The sequence below is a fragment of the Triticum aestivum genome, chromosome 7D (genome assembly GCF_018294505.1).
Source record: "Triticum aestivum cultivar Chinese Spring chromosome 7D, IWGSC CS RefSeq v2.1, whole genome shotgun sequence".
NCBI classification, from domain to species: Eukaryota; Viridiplantae; Streptophyta; class Magnoliopsida; order Poales; family Poaceae; genus Triticum; species Triticum aestivum.
In genome coordinates, this window is record NC_057814.1 from 26,250,384 (window position 1) to 26,267,689 (window position 17,306).

The following is a 17,306-nucleotide window of genomic DNA, read 5'->3' on the forward strand; positions in this document are numbered from 1 at the left end:
CAGTCAAAAAGATAAAGAAGAGGCAGAAGAAGAAGAAACAAAGATATCCGACAGAACCAACGACTTGCAACAGACCAGCAGCAACGCACATATATAGTTCTCCTTGCTTTGTTTCTCTAAACATTTACGTCACTACTAGTACGGGACAACAGGCATGTGTACACACTGATTGATTCACCTTAGGAAAACTACACATGATTTAGACTTGTTCAACTCAACCACAAATAACACATTAATTTGAACATAGTGTGGTGTGTGAGATACTGATTCAACGGATGCTTCTGGAAGAAAAATGCGCATGACTTTGACTTTATTGATGACTGGTCATTTCAATCATTCGTGTCGCAAGCTCAACTACACACACCCATGAATTTCAATGGTTGGTTTTGGAAACTTGCATAGGATTTGGATTTTACTTGATTCGCTTTGTCATCTTGTTTGGTCAGTCTCCAAACCAAATCCACATCAATGGACGCGTTCAACAACTAGAGCATCTCTCAGTGCTCGTGTCTTTGTGGTCAGCTTTTTGGAAGCGTCGCCGACGAGAGAATATATGAGGAGGCCAGGGGGTTATTTCTGAAACAAACAATAAATTGGTTTTCTTGATCCAGTGTCCTAAACAAACAAGAACCATAAGTATTTTATTTCTACAATAATTTATCGGCCCACGGTTCAGGCCAATGGTCTAAATATTTTGACTCGATATATACGTTTTCCAGAAAAGATAAATCATAGAAATGATTTTGGCCAAGAACATTTTTACGAGGCAAATGACGGCATGCCGTTAAGTATTTGGAAGAAGCAAAGTGAGAGTATTTGCACGTGAAGATATTGCTCGAAAGTATTACGAGACCAGGCTCCTAACCACCTTTTTAGGAGATTATTTGCCGAGATACAAAGATTGTGGCCATAGCCTGTTAGCGTGGCAATTGACGCACCCTAGTCCAGTAGTGAGGCCTGGATGCCGGCATGGAGTGCCGAGTCCAGAGCCGGATGTGTTTGTTTGGGGAGCCGGAATCATCACGATAGGCGAGTGCACCACAGCACCGACATCACGAAGTGATCGGAAACGGTGATTGTGCCTTAAAGGGTGGCGGCGCTTAGGGGATACAGTGTGGGGAGCAAGAGCCTCGCAAAGGACCATTTGACTAAGTCATCCACAAATGCCGGACTACATTGTCGGGGGCGAGAGCTCCAGAAAGGACCATGTGGCTTAGTCATCCATAATAGTTTGACTTCTGGGTAAGAGTTGATCTGACGCTACTATATAATCCAAGGCCGACACCTTGAATCCCTCATTGAGTGCCTCAGCATACTTCTTTTGAGCTCTGATTTTGAAGATGTCGACAAGCAGGAGGCAATCTTCTATCACCGTGTTGCTACTGCTAGTACTCCTCCAACTCATCGGTGCTCTCGCTCGACCTGCATGTAAGCAAGCCTCTCTCCTTTTTTTTTGCAAGAATAACTTCTGATATATTCATCAACTATCAAGGTAGTATAAAGAACACTAGAAGTAAAAAATACATCTAGGTCCGTAGATCATCTACCGACGACTACTAGTAATCGAGCCGAAGGCACGCCGCCATCTTCGCCCTTCCCTCATCGGAGCCGGGCAAATCTTGTCGTAGTACACAGTCGGGAAGTCGTCGTGCTAAGGCCGCATAGGACCAGCGCACCAGAACAACATCCGCCGCCAATGAAGAGAAGCGTAGATCAGAAGAATCGAACCTGTAGACACACGAACATAGACGAATGAAGACAAGATCCACGTGGATCCACCGAAGACAAATGCCGACCGAATCCCGCAAGATCCGCCAGAGACAAACCTCCACACGCCCTCTGACGATGCTACAAACGATATCAGGATGGGGACAAGGCGGGGAGAACCTTATATCATCTGTAGAGAGTCGCCGCCACCTCCACTCTCTGAGCAGGACACTATCCCTAACAAAACTCAAAAGAGTATGAAAAAACGGAGCCCTCCCACTGGCAAGGGCCGGGATCCACCATGCCTCCATGACCCTAAGACCACAGAAGACGAGGTAGACCGACGGAGCACCGGCGGGAGGCACAAGAAACCCTAGCCAAAGGTCCTCTTTCTTTCTTTCTGTGGAAGAAAGAAAACGGGCGGCATGTAAGCAAGCCTCTCAGGTGCACGACACAGCTGAGATTGTAGTGTTTTGTCAAAAAAAATTGTAGTTTCTAGGAATCCTAACTGGAATTGAGGTAGTTTTTTACTTACCTTTTTATGAGAATCTTTAAAATCTTTACTTCTACGGGACACTAGCCACACTACGCATGTGTGACGCGTTGGTTCACCTTTGGAAAATACCACATGGTTCAGACTTCTGTTCAAGTCGTCACCAGTAACCTCAGCCACAAGATAACACGTTAATTTGAACATGACGTGCTGTGTCAGGTAAACCAATTCAACGGACGGTCTTGGAATTTTTCATGTGACTCGGTCAGTGACGACTGGTCATGTCCATATCATCCCTGTCGCAATCTCCACTAATTTTGAGTTTACCGGGCAGGGAAATTTTAGACGGTTAGATTGAAAAGTTGTACATGAATTGCATTTTAATTGATGCACCGGCGACTGTTTTATTTTCATAACATAGTACAATCGTAGATGCTCAAATACATGTACATGCATTCATTCTTATGAATGCACACAATCACAAACTACTCCTATGAGCATCTCAGAGATACTAAGACGGCACAATATCTTGAGATTGATTCTTTTAAAGACCAGTAGGGCGAGGAGCCCCTACGGCTTTTTAATTAAGAGAGAATGTGAGACAGAACGCTCGGACCCGTGTCAGCTATGAGACGCCACCACGCTCGGAACACTGGGCTAGAAGTCCATCCACACATCTTGAGATTGATAAAGTGACCATAGAAGCCTCGTAGTTGAATCCTCTACACATCTTGGGATTGATAAAGTCCCACACCAGCAAAGATTGGCCGGTCCAGGGCTGAACCTTGACTAAATCAACTCACATTAACATACTTTGTTTGACTTTGACCCGATGTTGTGCTATGGCCTGAAGCGTTCAACAAATCCTTGTGGTTGGCACGTCAGCTTTCTTTTAGCGTTGATGAGAGAATATGTGAGAAGGCCAAGGAGGTTTTTTTTTTGAGAATAGGTCAAGGAGTTTGTTTCTGAAACGAACAAGAAACAATTTTTGTTTACAACTAGAAACAAAAAACATTAGATGGAAACTATTAGTATTTAGTTATTTCTATGTACGGTACTTTATCAGAGTGCGATTCGAGCGATATATACTTTTTTAGAAATAAAAAAACACGCAACGAGTTACCGACCGTGAACAGTTTTACGAAGGCACATGAAGGCTTGCAGCTACGTTTATTTAAGGAATAACAAGGAGTGAGCGTATTTCAACTGAATATTTTTTTGATAAAGATTTTTGAACTGAATATAAGGGTCAAAAGTGTTATAAGACAAGCATCATAACCTCCTTTTCTCGAGATCATTCATCATGATACAAAATTTGTGGCCATACAGTGCAAACATCAAGAGGTAACAAGAAAATGAATCTTTTTGAAAAACAGTGTTCCCACACGACGCCATCATGTGGGGAACTACGGTCTACCAAAGTCATTGCACACCCACCAACGCGGACCGCCGAACCGGGCACTGATGCACCCTGGCTAAGCCAATCCTCCACTTGGGAGTGATGTGGGTCACGAGCAAAGATCGCCCGGTCCTGAGCCGAACCTTGAGTGATCATGAGAAGGGAGGGGGCGGGAAAAGGGTAAGCAAGAGTTCCATGTGCATCAACGGTGGCGGCTGCGACATAATCAAATGTTGTACTTTTAGAAGTACCGGCTCTTAGAGCTACAATGTCGGTAGTGCGAGTCTCGGCAAAAGACCATGTGGCTAGGTCATCCATAGAAGTTTTTTCTGTTTTTTCCAGAAAAAATTCATGCATAGCAGTTGGAATATTGTGCTAAAAATTGACGGAAGCTAATATATAAGCAAAGTGCGATACCCGAATCCCCAACTGAGTGTCTCAGTATATGGTGTCTGTGAGCTTTGCTTGAGAAGATGTCAACAAGTTGGAGGCCTTGGTTTATCGTCGTGTTGCTGCTTCTAGTGTTCCTACAGCTCATCACTGTGCACGCCGGCCCCACAATCTGTAAGGAAGCATCTAAATTGTATGACTTTAATACACTCATGTGTAATGTTGATATGTATCAATATTACCGACCCATTTTACTTTGTGTAATGTATAGTTTCACCATCAGTCGACTCTCCTGGGTAAATATTATGTACTTTGCTATTTTGTCAAGCTATTATCAAAGGTGAATCCTTATCGATTATATAGTCTTTTTTTGCAAGCTAATGATTATATATGTTGTGTAAATGTGACACTTTGAGTCAATACAACATCATTTATATTTACCCAAATAAATAATCCTCAAGCTTGCATTCAGGAGGATACAAAGCTTGCCATTACGAACTGTGAGCTGATCTGTCTAGAAGTTTTAGATCTGTACTGGTTAAATCATATTGTAGTAGACGTGAATAATTTGTAGGTTATTCGTGGAATTACGTTTGGGTAATTCTGAAATTTCAATGATACATTAAAACTAAGTTTAGACCGAGTGTAATTCAACTCTAGGGCTATACAGGTGTACTCAAGATCAAAATTTAACTATAATGGGACCATATCAGACATAAGGCATTAGCCATTTCGATGGTGCCCAAGGAACATATTTGAACTGAGCCGAGTTTGCTGAAAAGCCAGCCGTAAACCTACTTAATGTCGAATATGGCATCTTTTTTGTGGGGATAAATGAAAATATGAGGTAGAAGCTTTCCTTTGGAACTTGAGTTTGTACGAAAGATCCAAAAAAAGGTTCCTGTGTCATAGCTTCTCCAAAAACTTGTCTGATCCAATAATACAAATGAATAAGTTTTGGGTATTGGTAGTAAGTTTTCTATTCATATTTATAAATCTGTTATTTTAGGTATCAAACTCTTTTAGTAAATTTAAATAGTACCCCATTCATTTCAATACATGGTGCGTATAGAATTTCTCAAACTTTGTAAAGTTTGGTCAAGCCAACTTGCTCAAACTTTTGAAAGTTTGACTAAGAACACAATCTATATGCACTATATTTGGCATGGTGTAATGCATTATATATGTTGAAATTTTGAAATCTTTTGTTAGGTGGAGTATAGTTTATCTCACCGCTGAAGAGATCAACGTTGAGAACTGGTGAAGTACACATATATGTCATTGTCTTAATCTGTTCTTTCCAATCTATGTGCAGGCAACTATCTTCGTCGAAAAAATTGTCGCCGTAAATAAACCATGAACTGAAGTACGGAAAACGTGGGCATGCTTGATTTGTTGGGTTAGGTACATAATCGTCATATAGATTGTTCGATTTCCCAAGAAATGAAATGAAGTTGGAAAAAGTGTACCACTAGGAATGAAGGTTTGGCCAGCTCTCTGGGAGTAACTTCAAGATCACCAAGATTATGTAATCATATTGTTAGCTCATCGAAAAGTTTAATGTCGCCTTCTACATGCATTTTGACATAACTATATCTAAATTTTTGAATATTTCAATATCATCACAATATTCTAGACGAGTGATTTTCTGAAATGCACATTTTTTTAGATACTTTATTTATAGTGCAAGGCAGGAGCTCTAGAGACTTCATGAAGATAGAAAAAGGCAAAAGAAAAAATACATAGTGGTCCCGTTTATAATTAAAACTAGGCCGAAAATCATACCAAGGAAAAAAGACCACCACCCCACATGCTGCCAAACAGACCACCACCCCCTAACACAAGCTCTACCCCATAGTGATTTTGCACGATGTCTTCATGGAAAATTGCATCGAGGAGCCATCATCGCTGACACCGACCCCCATTGACCACAAAACTTTCACCCAGCCCTGCCCAAGATCACCCCACCAAACCTCATGTAAAAATTCGGCAATACCAACAGCCACCACCAATGCTTCGGATGAGGAAAGTACTCTTCGCCAATGCCTCCAAGGAAAGGAAGGATGCCCAGGACAACTCTCATCACTGACAACAACCTTCATTGAACCCAAATCTCTCTCCGATAGCCTAGTATGTCGTCACCTCCACAGGCCCTTAGGAGTGACCTTTGTGAGGGGTAACCCCTAATTAGCGGTTTCGGGGTTCTTCCACACAGATGACTAGAGAGAGCGATGTTAAAAGGCTGGTCCTTTGTACAAAGCAATGTATTACAACCCGGTTTTGGGAACCTTCTATAATTTTACCGGCTATTCTATTTTATTTACATGTTTATTTGTTATTTAAATCAAAATTTAAGAATTGTTCAGATTTTTTCAGAAATGTGAACATATTCATAAAATTCTTTCTAAATTTAGATAAATATTCACAAATTTGAAAGGATTTACCTTTTGAAAAAATTGCAAATTTGAAAACATGTTTGCACTTTCAATAAATGTTCCAAAATTGGAAATAATGATTGTGTTTTAAAAACTGTTTGCAAATTTGAATCAAATATTACATTAAAAATGTTACCAAATTTGAAAAAGTGTTCACATTTCCAAAAGTTGTTAGCGATGGTAAAATGTTCTCTTTTTTAAAATAAGTGTAAATTTATAACAAAAATGATTTCAACTCTGGAAAAATGATTGCATTTTAAAAAATGTATGTTTCTTCAAGGAAAAGAAACATAGAAACAAATACTGTAAAAACTGGCAAGTAACCGGAGCCGCTACATTACCCGGGTCACTTGACGTTACATGGGCCTGCCCAGCCGGAAGGCGCTACCGCGTACGGCTGCGCGTCCTTCTAATTAGCGCTTCTAACACCAGTTCACCGAACTGGCGCTCACGCAGAACACATCATGGGCCGGAACAACAAATGCATTCGCTCGTTCGTTGTTTCGCCCAATCGCAATCTAGCTTCCTTCGCTCGGTCAGACGTCGCCACGTCAGCTGTTTATCGGTCAACCATTTGATTTTTGACTTTTCAAACATAGATTTGAAAAAAGGTCACTTATTTCATAAGTGTTCATAAATTGAAAAAAAGTTGATTGAATTTGGAAAAATGTTCACCGATTTTGAAAAAAAAATACATTGAACTTGAAAATAGTTCATCGAATTTGAAGAAAAGTTCATCATTTTTCAAAAATTCAGCGAATTTGTTTAAAAAATAGGACATATCGAGCTCCCGAAATTTGCCGGAACGGAAATTAATCAACATTTCAGCAAAACATAAAAACTCGTAAGTACCCTGCAAAACCCCCGCACGAGGGGATAACCCAGAAGTAAAACATTTGCAGAGATATCATTATAACAACAGTACAACACTGTGCCACACTCAATGCAAGAGACTCGGCTTTTCATGTTTGGATTGCAAGAATAGTAACAATATGAATTATCTCAAACTAATCTTTTTTTAGTTCAATCTCCAAAATTTTACTTTGTTTCTATGATAAACATGAGATACATCAGTCCTTCTAAAAAATCATGTGTTTTTCATGTTGTGCAACCAAACAATCTACTGCATTGCACATTACTATGTTTTTAATTCCTATACGACTCATGCCATGCCGTATGTGGCCGTATGTTTCAGAAATCTTCCGAACCAAAGAGAGCATTCATGATTCTATGTGTTCAGTCTTTAGTATATTGCTAATAAATTTAGATTCTATGTTGTACCCAAATTATATGCGCCAAATTTATGTTCAGTGAGTCTATAATAAACATTCATATGGGCCAAAAACAATACCCTATGCCGGGTTTCGTGACAAGAGCGCTATCTATACCAAAGTACTGTATCTTTTCTCATTAACTAGGCTTCCTATCAACATCATCCCTAATCAGAGCTATTGAAATACAACTCAGGACATTCAATTTGAATGCCCTAGCTTGTGCATAGTTTCTGAAATGAAGACAATTTTTTGCCTCATCTCTTTGGTTAAGGAAAATGTAGCCAAATTAATTACAAAAAAGGGCTAAAATCAAGATTACAACTAACAGAATACCAACATGACACCGAAGCCAAGCCTAGCTAAACACACACCGCTGTAGAGTCCCACACTTACGCTCTGTGATGCATAGTGAAAGTGAAGCACTACATTTGAGGTCGGTTGTGTCACAGATCAGAGACTCAAGAACACTGAAGATTCAGAGATTTCATCAACTAGCCTTGAATTTGGAGGGAAACTAGCTAGGGTTTCTATTGCCCAAGAAAGGGGAAATAGGCCAACCACTCAGTGATGGGTAGGGTTTATACCCCGGCGCCCCGACGCCGCCGTTCGGCTAGCCGGACCTGGGCCTCCAGGAAGAGTGGAGGAAGTGGAGGAAGGAGGGAGGAGAGTTACCTCAAAAGGGAGATCGGGGACCGGGGGGGGGGGGGCAGCAATGCGAGTAAATCGACGGGCAGGTCCAGGGCGGCGGCAAGAGGGTTGAATGGTTGTGCTGCGAGCGAGGTGGGATGGGGGATGGGCAGCTGGTCTGGTACTAAGTGGAACTTAGTAGTAGCGCGGGGCACGGGACCCGCGCTACTACTATGTAGCGCAGCCTCGGACACCCGCGCTACTACTAAGTGGGGCCCACCAGCTGGCCTCGTTTATCCATAGTTCTAGCGCGGGTTGTCTCACATGCGCTACAACTATTCGCTTAGTTGTGAGAGGCGACCGAGATTACTGGTGATAACTTGAACAGAAGTCTGAACCATGTGGTATTTTCCCAAGGTGTGAACCACCGCGTCACACATGGGTACTGTGACTAGTGTCCCAAGAAGTAAATGGAGGCGTCGTCCATTTGCACGTCGTCATCGGAAGAGTTCTCCAGCTGGCTGCCGGCCTGCCAACCACTAGCAATGGCGGCCATCTCCTTCTTCTGCTCCGGCTTCAGCCCGTCACAGAGAGCTTTGGGGGAGGAGGGATCCATGGCAGGGAGTGGTGCGGAGAGGGATGAGTGAGGCTATGACCGAGGTAGCGGTATATATAGCACCGGTGGGCGGCGGAGAGACGGACGGGTGGCGCCGGAGGGGACGCCTCGGCAACCGTGTGCCATTAATGCGGGCGATAGATGGACAGATGGGCGGCCATCATGTTGTGTGAGCGCGCGCAATTGCCTACAACGGGAAGTGGTGCGGGCGGCCGCATCTCGACCGGCACGCCATTTCATTGCCGGCGCCAGTGAGCGGTCGCGTCCAACTCTTGTCGTGCGTGAATGCGGACAGTGACTAGCTGACCATTTCGGGCGGAAACGCGAGGAGGGTTTGGGTGGGCCAAGGTTGCCAGAAGCGGGCTTGGGAGCAGCCCGGACTCACAAAGCCCCCCCCCCCCCCCCCCCCCCCCGCCCCGCTTGTCTCCGTGAGAAAACGCATCTGGACTACTCGGCGGACCGAAACTGGTCTGCGTTGGATGGCTTCCACAGTTTGGATAACGTGTTCTAGACGCACGAGGGAGGTTTGCCGGTCGGTGTTGGAGAACCCGTAATGTGTTAAAGCTAAAAGCTAGCAGGCGATCTTTTCTTTTGTTATGAACGTTGTTTGGTACCACAGTCAGCGAGGACTGTTTTCGTACTCCTAGTATTTTTCAACACGGTATATGTGGGTAAGGTAACGATTTAACAGATGCTTTAGAAAAAGCTGCACACGGCTTGGGACTTTGTTTGATCGAGTCAAGGACGACTGGTCACCACTTGCGTCGCAGTCTCAGCTGCATAATCAAGAGAATTCATGCGCGTTTAGGGTACACAGTTCAACGGCGCGTGCTCGCCAACAACAGTTATACCAGAAGCTAGCTACTCCTAATATATAAGCTAGGACCGACGCCCCGACTCTGCAGTTCTTGTGGGAGCCCTGGTCGTGAAGATGTCGACAAGCACAAGGTCCAGGTTCATCGCCGTGTTTCTGCTACTAGTGACCCTCCAACTCATCATCGTGATCGCCCACGGGAGCGCAGAAACTCCAGGAATAGTTTGTAAGTCCATGGCTACTATTATACCCCGTGTAGACTGTAGTGTACATCGATTTGCCTACACTTCTTTTCTTTTTTCCATGTACTCTTTCCATTCCAAAATTGCTGTGCATAAGACACTCTGTGTCGTACACTTTTTTCTTTTGCACCGCTAGATGATCCAGGCCAAAAAATATGGATAGGTGTGAACTGTTATGGATTGTACTCCCTTTGTTCAGACAGTTATTTTGGGACGGAGGGGTACTAGACTTGCCCTTTATGTCCATAAAAATCCTTTTATTGAAAGACACCACTTTGTCAAGCTAGACTCCAAAAGGCTAACAAAAATAAGCCCATTGAGCCTGTAAAACTTTGAGCTCTAAAAATTTGAGATATATTCCCCCTATCATAGTGTCAAAATGCGTATAAACCCACTGAGCCTGTGGAGAAGGTTTACAAATCTTATGTAGTGTTGCTAGTTCTCTTTTCTTAAACTAGAGTTGGGCAGCTATGAATTTGTTTTACAAGAATTATGTACTTTCAAGGATACCTTGTAAATAATTGACTTTTAGACTGGCTAAATATTGTATCCAAGCATGTCCAAGGCCAAAACAAAATTGAAATGGGAGCATATATTAATTAGGATGAATTTCACATTTAGACAATGCCCAGTGGGTGTATCCAACTGAAGGCTCCTAACGGATCATGCTTGTTTGTCTGAAAGCCGGCCGTAAACATACTCACAACTGAATTTAGTTTAACTAAATTTATGTAAGCTCCAAAATAGGTCATGTAACATAAACTCTCCAAACAATTGTCAATCTAACATAAATGGATAAGCTTTGGTTTGTCCATAGATTAATTCAACCTTTAAATGCATTTTTTTCTTCCCAAGACAGGCCGCATTAACTAGCCTAAATTATCAAATCGATTAGGGCTTTAATTTGTCAGAGAAAGGTGAAGTTAAAATGTTACGAAAGTTGTACTAAGGCATCGTCAATTATTTGGATTGTCCGGATTATTGTTTGTGACCTCATAGTTGATGAGATCAACGTAGTTGTAGTTATCTCTTTTTCTGGATTGAAATGTGATTGGCTTACTTTGTTCCATGTGCAGGTGACTTTTTACATCCAAACAATTGTATACACAAATGAAGTGAAGTCTTCAAAATATGTGCTTTCTCCATCTGGAATGATACTGCGATTACTATCTTCTATTGATATCTAGTTTTAGATGAAGTAAATAAAGTTGAAAAAAATGTACTACTAGAAAATCAACCATCGGTGCAGTTTGGTGGTAGGATGTTGGAAATGTGTCCTAGAGACAATAATATTGTATTATTTATTTCCAAAATTATAATTAAGAGGTTATATTCCATGCTATAACTGCTATGATCCTGGAATATGCGATTCAGTGGAAAACTCGTATGCACGTGTGGAATCTATTTATATATAAAAAGTAATTGACGGGTTAACCACAAAAAAGAAAAATAGATTAAAATTCCCACAATAATTAGAAAGATCTAACAATCTATTTGGTGGATTAATGATTGATAGCCATTGGATTTAAGTGAACAAAATTCCCCACCATTGCCATTACTTAGATGGAAATTGACACTGGTTTAACAAAAAAAACTGCACCTATCCCGTCTAAAATCACAATCTCTATTCATGTGCTCCCCTCTTGCCCCGCATACAAGGAATTAGGTAAAAAAAAAGGATAGCCATAACCGTAAGATCCACATTAAAGCTTGAATTCCCCCGTATAAGTAAAAAAAATTGTTTCGTGGGCTTGGAGAACATGCACGTGGGGCTGCCTTACGACCTTCTAATGTAGTCACTGCCGCCGCCGCCGTCGTCGTTGCGATATGAAGATCTCACGCAGCTCCCGCTTCGCCTGGCAAGGTAGCAGGCACTATAGAAGGAAGAACGCATGATGCAGAGGGGGGGGGGGGGGGGGGGGGGGGGGGAGAGCAACATGAGAGCGATGGGCCGCGGGATCCATGGCGGGCTGGAACTTTCGCAGATGATCTGATAAAGAAATTTGGGAATAGTTCTTCCTTCATTGCCTAAGTTAGAGGTCTGGCTCATGATTGGTCACGGGTAGTGAATGGGATCCACTCTGACCTCGGAGCCTCCCAGTTTCCAAAGTAATTGCTAAGTAATTGCTTATTGGATACATTCAGATCACACCCCAACAACGATTTGAGTTGATCTCCCTGCAATCATACACCCATTCTGCAGGCAAGTCAATCTGTATTTTTAAATCCCTCCTATGTGCTTCAGCCTATTGTATTCATCGCAGAGGCCCCACACGTCATCTGTAAAATTTCATCAAGCCAGAAAAATTGGTTCTGGACATGTAGATGGTTAGATCTTTCTAATTATCGTGGTAATTTTAATCTATTGCCTAAGGACTGCCGATGCGTGTACATACAGTCTCATCAAGAGAAAGTTGCAAGTGTTCCATGAGGTAACTGTTCACATTATTTTGTCTCAGCAAGAATGCATGGATTGGTTATTCTCACTCTTACAATCCTTGTATGTAGTAAAAACTTCTCATTCATTATCCAATTTCTATTAGCTAGCACACGGAACGATCATGTCATTTGGCTAAGGCTGCAATTGTCCTTGCAGAAAGCTCAGGTTTTGAGCAAGTAGAGAACTTTGCAAGGCGGGTAAAAATCTTGCTTCCTTTTTCGTGTATCTATCGAACCAGCGTGAGTCGACTGTGCAGACAGGTCACTGGATCCAAAATCAGGTACAAACCCTCCTCTACTTAGTTTATTTTGGTGTGAAGTTATCAAAGATGCAGACTGCCGCCCGCAAAATAAAAGGGCAGACCGCCGCCTAAAATATTGGGAAACATATGCAGCCGTAGAGGTTGAGGAGGACGATTGCAGCATGCACCCCACATGGCTGGAGTACGTGGACATCGATCGATTGTGGCTGCATATGTAGAAGCTCCAGTGGCTTGGACACAAATGTTTTCTCTCTCTTTTTACCGGTCAATTAATGATTTCATGGCTTCAGAAAAAAAATCTTTGAAAAACAAGCCAACATGAGATGGGTAGTGTAGATGCACATGTATGTAAGGAAATTTCAGTGACGCAAGGACATAAGCACCTGAACGATGTACATACAGTGTTTTATGGTTTGTGTCATCCTCTCAGGTCGTATGTTGCACACGACCCAAGCAGCCTCACCGAGGATAAAAATGCTCCTGGCCATACATTCCACGCAACACATCAAAATATACTGACCTACCTACTATGTCGTCATGCAAATAAGAAATAAATTTATGGCGCTTAAGTTGAATACTGAACTAGATGCCTTCATATTCATGTTGAGGGTGTACATTATTAGTTCACATGGAAGAAAGGGAGCATCTCTGATATAAATTTTCGACCAAGCAGTTAGTATATATACATATGAATGATATACATATATACATACAGACATACATATATATACATTCACTTGAAGTGTTGCATGCCTAATAGTTAGACCCAAAAATAAAACGTAAGCATGGAAAATCTTGCATGAAGAATAATTAGGAAACAAATTAAATATATCACAGTTTCCAAAATTAACAAGGTGCCCAGGCACCTAGGTGCCCCATCTATTTTACCTATATATATATATACATATATATGCATTCACTTGAAGTGCTGATATAATTGCACGGTAGCTAGGTACGTTTTGTTCAGGAATATCTTTTATGATCAATTTTATCCTTGTAACTTTACTAATTTTATTTCTATTTTCCCTGCTTTTCAAGAGATGGACAAGGTAATTGCATTTGCATGGTCTGCATTGCAAGCTTTAAATAAACCTACACAAGTGTCTGTAGTTCATGTCACAATTATATCAGATTTTCTGTCCATTCATACATATGTTGATTCCACTTTGCATGCTGACACATGAGATATTACAGGCTTCATCCATCCCTCAAATCGAATAAACTGTGCTATTGTTTGCATTGCCATTATCAACATTTTTCTCTAAAATTTTGCGGGATAGACTATAAATATGCCTGACGGTGGTAATATATCTTGGCGTCACACTTGATAGATTTCAGATCTCGGTTGCATGGAAGCACGCGGACATGAGATAATGGGCCTCAACCTTCAAATATAATATTCTAATATTTGCTTGGCTTCACTTTTCCCTCTGCAACCTCTATAGAAATTTTTACTACTGTAGCTTTGAGAAAATTATTTTGTATGTGGAAAAGCACTTTTCTCCCTAATTGAGTGTATTATTTCTTTGTATATTTTGGTGTCATTTGTTTTCACTATGCGGTCTATGAGACGAGCCTGTCGTCTTGGAATGTTATATGATCCCTCCCATTTGTATTGACTCCAGCCTTAATCAATACACACCATCTTGGATGTATTTACATCAAAAGATTTTTCTAAATCACTTATAATATAGGAATACATTACGAACTGAATAGTGACATGAGAACAAGTTTGGTTTGACAATATAAGTGTATCAGCAAGACGTGGATCGAAGCGGTGCTCGGTCCAATAGGGATGTAGAATTGAAAGTAGTGGTGACAGAGAAATAGTAAGTCTTTTAGAACCGAAAGTGCCTTTCTGCTCCCGAGCTCATTTGAGCTTGGTGAACAGTAAAATCGAAAAAAATAAAAAAAAATTCAAAAAATTCCAATTTTTTTGAGAGAAACATTGACAAAAGTTCTAAGTGCCTGCAAAAATTCATCATGAAATCACATTCATGTAAGGCGTGGCAAAAAAAAAACAAATTCAGTGCTTCAAAATGCTTTTCAAAGTAGCTTTTTCAGAGTACTGTTTTTGTTTTTTTTGCCATGCCTTCTAGGAATGTGATTTTATGACGAATTTTTGCAAGCACTTAGAACTTTTGTTAATGTTTCTCCCAAAAAAAATTGGATTTTTTTGAATTTTTTTATTTAGTTTTGATTTTACTGTTCACCCGAGCTCATTTGAGCTCGGGTGCAGAAACTCCGCGTCCTTTTAGAACTTCTTATACACCAGCTGGAGGAACAAAATTGCATGGAAATACAATCTCACAAGAAGTAGCAATTTTTCTTGATGGGTGATATATTTGGCTACTAAACTTTCAATGTTTTCATGTAAGGATATATACATGACACACTATTCACATGTGATATGTTCTATGCAAGTTAATTCGGAATCTCTATTCATGGAAATATGTATCTTCTATATGTTCTTTATGCTTCTCCTACATATTGTCTTTGATATTTAATGTGGCAGGCTTTGATTCATTGCTGTTAGCTAGAAGGTGTGCGAAATTATTTTGCTATTCTTATTGAAGTAATGCATGTTCAGGTAATACTACCAACATATGTTTCTGGAAGGAGAAGCTCTCTTATTCCTTGCATCTCTAAATAACACTTGCCGTGGGATCCCTATGGTTTGAGAAGATGTTTATATAGAGGCCAAAACAAAATTCAAAAGAGTGGGATTTTCAGGAACACATCCCTATATATTGTTCAGATGAACTGCAAGCACTACACTTAAATCTTATTGTTCGCCTTTTACATATTTTGAAGGAGGATTCGCTTTTTGACAATTTCTAATCTTACATTGGTGTCGTGTGACCATATTGTTGTGAAAGTACAGATGTATCTTGTCATTCCGTGGGCAGAGCTCATACACAGCTCAAGATTTATTATCTGCTCAATCAGGTTCACACATCTTTAATCCTTTCTTTTGCCGGGAACACATATGTTTATTCACGTGAAGTACATTTTGGATCTTTTCGCTCATGTATTTATCTATTAATGATCATGTTCTGGAAGACTACATGGACACCTCCTGTAATGTTAGAAGCGCCGATCAAGCTCAGGATAATGTGTTTCTATGCCAAGCAAGAGGTTGAATAAGTCATGCTTTTAGCACATTTGCCAAGACACATACTCAATTGTCATCTATTCTAAGTTATATTTAACTTGGGCATGTTGGATATTTGAAACTGTTTGAATCATTTTGACTATTATTCGGGCGAACAATCAAAGTCGGCGGATAACCTTTGGACACTTGAGAATTATCGTAGTATTTGTGATAACCATATATGTATGCGAATTATGTTCTCCTATGTATCTTGATATTGTTTATGAAATGTGCTAGCGAATGATGTTGTATTACAGTTTTGTCATTCATTGTAGTTGCATTTCGCAAAGGGAGCCCAAAGTACAAATGCTCCTTATAAATGTAAAGCAACTATTCGTTGGGTATTGTTTTTGTAACTATGGACAATGATATTTTATATTCACATTTCGGTCCAAATTTGTTTTTTTAAATCAAATTATATGTCCTAATTATGAACTTTCTAAGGTTCTAGCCCGCGCATCGAGCCGGCCACTTTGCTAGTGAGAACAACAGCAAAACCTGATTCCTAGTATCGCCTCTAAATTTAGCACAAGTGTTGTTAGTGATCATGTTTTCCGGATCGTAGGATATTGTTGAGTGTAACGATAGTTCTAAAACAAGTTTGAGAATATGACGTTGGAGAACGATCAAATTGAATTGAACCAAACTTGTTTGTTATACTTTGAGATGCAATCGTCACAAGTCAGTCATTATCACACGGAGAGTTAATATATGCTTTAGTTCCTTATACCATGAGAGTATCATAGTCAATTCTTACCATACGATGGACTCTGGGGTTGCTCAAATGACATATGTAACACGATGATCATAACGACAACTTACAAGTTTATCAAAAAGTCTGACAAGCAACTAGATAGCTCGAAAGTGGGATTTGCTCCTCCGACGGTGGAGAGATATTCTTAGGGCCCTCTCGATGTGACAGAATCCATCATCGTCTGGCCAAACACAGGTGACTAGGTCACATGGATGCCAGAACATGTCAACGATAATGAAGAACAAAGCCGGTAACTAGGAGACGGTACATTGAGCATGGGGATGACTTGAGACGATACAGATACATCTCACCTCGGGTATGTAAAGTATCGTGAAGAAAAGGGAAGAGCACAGATAATAACCAAACATTCACTCGAATGCCATTTATATACTCATAGGGACCGATATGGATGTCCATGATTCCGCTATCGCTCATTGAATGAAAGGGATTTTGCTCATGTGTATGCTTCACCGAACCTACAGGATCACAAGCTCAAGGGAATCACAATCTGCTGAGTGTAAGTGGAGCAAGAATATTGAGGAAATATTTGTGAAATAGCTTCATTAATATTTGAAATTGTTTCGAGGGTAACCGGAAGCGTTTCGGGTTACGGGAAGGGTTTCGGAGTTTACTGGTAATACCAAGAATTAATATATACGTGGAAAATGTATTTCAAGATTGTAAATCTATTATATAGTG

The 17,306-nt window shown here is 40.8% G+C and overlaps 1 long non-coding RNA gene across 1 annotated transcript; it reads left to right on the forward strand.

Moving 5' to 3' along the window:
• The first annotated feature begins 1,305 nt into the window (after positions 1-1,305).
• Positions 1,306-5,617, forward strand: LOC123169975 (uncharacterized). The gene is made up of 2 exons (XR_006484999.1): positions 1,306-1,428; positions 5,305-5,617. It is a non-coding gene; the product is annotated as an uncharacterized lncRNA (long non-coding RNA).
• Positions 5,618-17,306: the final 11,689 nt, after the last annotated feature.